This window comes from Leptonychotes weddellii, chromosome 9, assembly GCF_054177405.1.
Source record: "Leptonychotes weddellii isolate Sample4059 chromosome 9, ASM5417740v2, whole genome shotgun sequence".
Taxonomy (NCBI): Eukaryota; Metazoa; Chordata; class Mammalia; order Carnivora; family Phocidae; genus Leptonychotes; species Leptonychotes weddellii.
The window spans coordinates 77,253,023-77,258,069 of record NC_138377.1 but is presented as its reverse complement, the minus strand read 5'-3'; the positions used below and the strand labels follow the sequence as shown (position 1 = coordinate 77,258,069).

Genomic DNA, 5,047 nt, shown 5'->3' with positions numbered 1-5,047 from the left:
TATGTCATCCTAGCCCAGGTGCTGGCATGTGAGTGAAGAAGTCTCCTGATGATTCCAGTTCCCAGCTGTTCAAGTCACCACTCAACACTGAGTCTTCCTGGCTGAGGCCCTGGACAGAGTGGAACAGAGACAAAAACATCCCCACCATGACCTATCAGAATTCTTTGAGGATAGTAAAACTGCTGTTTCCCATGTTGCTAGATTTGGAGGTGGTTTATTATGCAACAATAGATAACTAGAACAGAGGATGACTAAAAAAACTCTTAAGATCACAGGTGGAAGACTAAAAATCTCAGAAAACTGGAGTTAACACACTCAAATGAAAATATTTATGCTTTTTAAAAAACAATTTATGCTTGTAAGTCATAAATCTAAAGACACTTGTAATATCTTTTGAAACATAGTTGCCAATCAGTTTGGATTGTCCTAGGACAATGGCTTTATGGCGGGTTGATAAAACAAATCTAGGACTAGTTACCAACTAATCATTAAACATTTATCTGGTTGAAAATAGTAAACAATTAGGATCAGCTAATTTAGTCCAACTGGCCAAACCAGTTTCTGTGTATGTGTAGAATGCTGAATGCTCAACTGAGCTATGGTTGCAGACACCTTGTATGTAATACTAAAACAAAATTTACGTAGCTAGTCAATACTAGAAAATCTTTCTAACTTTAAGTAATATAGTCTATGCTCTAGTTGCAGGTAAATTATTATAAAATCTAACCTACTAGATATTCACTAATGCTGAACTTTAGAGACACATGGATTAACAATTTGCTAAAAATTTGGTTATAAGTGTTTAAACTCCCCACCCCACTCCAAACAAGCAAGGCCCTAGAGATTGTGTTGGATATGGTACTGTGTCAAGATTGTCCTAAGAGGTACAGAGTTTAGGTAGAAGCCAACGTGAAAGCATTACTCTGAGGCACAAATAAATCAAGTCTGGCACAGAAGAGACAAAAACCAGGTATAAGGTAAGGGCACAATCTCAAGCCACCAACATAGAACAAGCATTTATAAGAGAAGCTAAAAATTCCTTGGGAATACTCCTAGAGTTTCTGGAGCATAGAGGCAAGGACTTTTTCTAGGGGAGTAAAATGGTTCTAAGACTAACGCCAGCATGTATATGGAGGAGGATTCCCCCCCACACCCCCAAGCAATGCTCAGGACACCAGGTAGGTGTTCTACAGTTCAACTCAATTCTGAACAATTTACCTGGAGAAAGCATCAGATTCCAAAGGGACAGGGCTCAATCACAAAAGACCACCTCCACTTCCGAAGCCAATTACAAGCTCAGGTTAACACCCATGCTTCGGCCCAACCAGCTATAGATTGGAGGTTCCAAAGATCCACTCGCTGGATTTCAGATGCCAGTCGCAAGTGTGGGTTGTTAGCTGTGCTTCTTCTTAGCAACTGGCTATAAATCAAAGGTTTTCCTGATCTCTACCCTTTCAGATTCAACTTACTAGCTAGAGTGGCTCACAGAACTCAAGGAAACATTTACATACATTTACCAGTTTATTATAAAAGGATATGATAAAGGATACAGACAAACATCCAGATGGAAGAGATGTTTAGGGCAAGGTATATGGCAAGGGACACGGAGCTTCCATGCCCAGCCTGTGTGTGCTCCTCTCCCAGAACCTCCTCAAGTTCACCAACCTGGAAGCTGTCCAAATTCTGTCCATTTCTAGTTTTTATGGAGACTTCATTACATGGGCATGATTGATTAAATCATCAGCCTTTGGAGATCAATTCAACCGCCAGCCCCTCTCATCTCCCAGGAAGTATGACCCCATTCTTGGGTGACCCAGGGGCATGCCAAAAGCCATCTCATTAACATAACAAGAAGCACCTTTATCTCTCTCACCACTTAACAAATTCCTCGGGTTTTAGAAGTTTTGTCTTAGGAACAGGACAAAGATCAAATACATATTTCTTATTATAATTCATAATATCACAGGAAGGAAGCCATTAAAAGATGACATTGCTAAAAAAAAAAAAAAAAAAAAAAGACGATATTGCTTCCTGAAATTATGGATTCATTCTTGCACTCACTTGCTGTAGCTGACAGGTCTCATGCCCAGTACCCTTATTAGCCTCCCATGGTTAAATCCTTGCAACTAGTTGTTATCCAGCAATATTCTACACTTTGCCAGCCTTAACAAACAATAAGTATATAGGCAAACTACCCATAGGTGGGACATCAACTGCAAGTTGAAGAATCAGTTATTAGGTTAGAACAAGATTTCTTACAACTTTGGCACTATTGACATTCAGATGGCACATTTGACATAACTCTTCGTTGTGGGGCTGTCCTCTGCACTGTAGGATGGTTAGTAGCATCCCTGGTCTCTGCCCACTAGATGCCAGTAGTGCTCCCCCCCACCTCAAGTTATGACAATCAAAAATGTCTCCAGATGTTGCTAAATGTCCTCTGGGGATAAAACTGCCCCCAGCTGAGAACCCCTGGATTAGAAATATAATTATCCCTGTGGTGTTCTTTCTGCTTCCTTTCTTAGAAGACACACCAGGGGATTACTACTGGGGGACATCGTGGTTATTCTTTTTGGTAATAGACTTAAAGTGTTTCCTGTTGGACTGGGGTCCTCAGTTCCTTGTCACATTGACTTTTTCATGGTGTGACTCATAAGAAGATAGTTGACTTCATCAGAACAAGGAAGCAAGAGAACAAGAAAGACGGCAAGCAAGACCAAGTCAGTCTTTTGTAACCTAATCTCGAAAGTGATATCCATCACTTTTGCCTTATTGCATTCATTAGAAGCAAGCCACTAGGGCCAGCCGACACTCAAGCAGGATCACTGGGGGGCCAATTTAGCAGCCTGACTACACCAGGATGCAAGGGAGGTAAACTTTATTTTTTTAATATTTGCATGTCAAAAAAGGTCTTTTTTTTCTACTCTCCTATTTAATCAATAGTTAGACATAGAATTCTAAGTTGAAGGTGCTGAGCTGGCTCTCCTCCCCAACCCTACTGATGGTAGGCTGCCCTGAGAAGATAGGAATGGGAGAGCTGGGACTGCAGGGAAAGGACCCCTAACTCCTTCACAGTGCCCACGTGCACAAGGAAGAGCCAAACCTGGTCTTCTTCAGTTTCCCCAGGGGAGCCTGGCTAAATGCATCAGTAAGTGAAGAAATAAAGAAGAGCAGACTTAAAAGATAAAACTTAGAAGAGACCAAACACTTTGAGACCCCTGCAATCTGTAGAACTTGTCCTTATAGGACAAATTTTTATCTGACAAGTCATTTGAACAATCTGCATAATAGACACAGAAAACAAATAAAAGAATTGAGTGAAGATGAAATCAGGACACTGAAACATAAAAACAAAACAAACAAGAAAAAAAATTGACAAAAACTTCTGTCCAGGAATATAACAATAAAGAGACAAACAACAGCGATGCTTAGAACCCCAAAGCAGGAGGTAAAGAACTGGATGAAGACATTGTACCGTTAACCCTTGAAGAGAAGGAAAACAATACCTAAAATCTTTATCTGAAGTTTTAATTGTTAAATAAACAAAACCTACCTCTGGATGGACCTGAGGCTGATGAAATCCCAAGAACTCTCTAAGCTCCTGATAACTTTCAAGCATTGCTGACATGTGGGATAAATTCTGGGGGAGAAGTCCTGAGAAATTTTAATAGATTTCCTGCAAGCACTTATTTTATGTTTAGATGGTATAAGTAGAGACACAAATATTAGATGAAATAACTGTGGCTGGCTAAGAATCTGTCCCTCCGCCGTGCTATCAACAGATTTTTATTTTTGTCATTGTTGTTCTTAAAAATATCCTATCTTAACCTTTACAAAAAAGTCCTACCTTTTATAAGAGCCCTTGGACAAAATTCCCCGCAGGACACATCTTGGATGTTTTCTTTGCAGCTAGCAGCTTGACTGCAGTGTTGCATTCACTAATGAGGTGATGGAAAACATTAAAACTTACCATGGATTTTGCTATGAGGAAACCATAAATTTGATAACCAACTTGATACTCAAATAAAACTCCCTGAGAAATTCCACAGAGGTCAGCAAGGTAACCTGGAATCTCAACTAACCTCTGAGAATTACTATAAAGGATCCCTAAATGTTCCAACAGTGGAAGACATTACTCAGAAACTTAAAGATATATTCTCAGAACAATACCCCAAATCTTGTAAATGCTGATCTCGGGTATTGTCTGTCATGGGACAGCTCAAATTCAACATATCAGAGAAACACCATGCTGACTTGTACAGAAGTAACTTAGCCAATCCTGACACACTCTCAGTGCAGCTTCACTGGTAGAAAATCAAGTAGAAAAACAGAAGGAAAGAGGTAGAGTTCCCATCCACCACTTAGGAAGCCCTACATCTGCCTGACCCCAAATTTTCCCTAATGCTTATGCATTGCTGAAAGTCTTATGTATTCTTCCTGTGATGAAGTTTGAGAATGACTGCCGTGAAAATGCTCAAAAGCATCTCAAAAGCATTCCTGAGGAAGACTTTGACAGAATGAAGGTCAAGTAACTTGACTTTGCTGAACATAAACTCTTATATAAAACATGATCTGGATTTAATGGTAGATACACATTATTGAACTCTACACAAACAAGTCAGTGCTTCCTACAGGTAATTCATAAACCATAAAAAGTACCTAAGAGAATGTTAAAAAATAGGTTGATACCCTTGTCAGTTCCCTTCTCAGTGGGGAGTCTGCCTCTGCCTCTGCCCCTCCCCCTCCCTGCTTGTGCTCTCTCTCTCTCTCAAATAAGTAAAAAAAAATTTTTTAAAGATTTTTATTTATTTATTTGAGAGAGAGAGAGAGAGAACATGAGCGGGGAGATGGGGCAGAGGCAGAGGGAGAAGCAGACTCCCCGCTGAGCAGGGAGCCCAACATGCGGCTCCATCCCAGGACTCTGGGATCATGACCCGAGCCGAAGGCAGACATTCAACCAATCGACCCACCCAGGTGCCCAATAAGTAAAATCTTAAAAAAAAAAAAAAAAAAAATTTTCTCCTATATTTAATATTTGGTGGAAAAA

At 40.1% G+C, this 5,047-nt stretch overlaps 1 pseudogene; it reads left to right on the top strand.

The window, feature by feature from the left end:
- The first annotated feature begins 1,123 nt into the window (after positions 1 to 1,123).
- Positions 1,124 to 4,663, top strand: LOC145723620 (52 kDa repressor of the inhibitor of the protein kinase pseudogene; annotated as a pseudogene).
- The last annotated feature ends 384 nt before the right edge of the window (positions 4,664 to 5,047 follow it).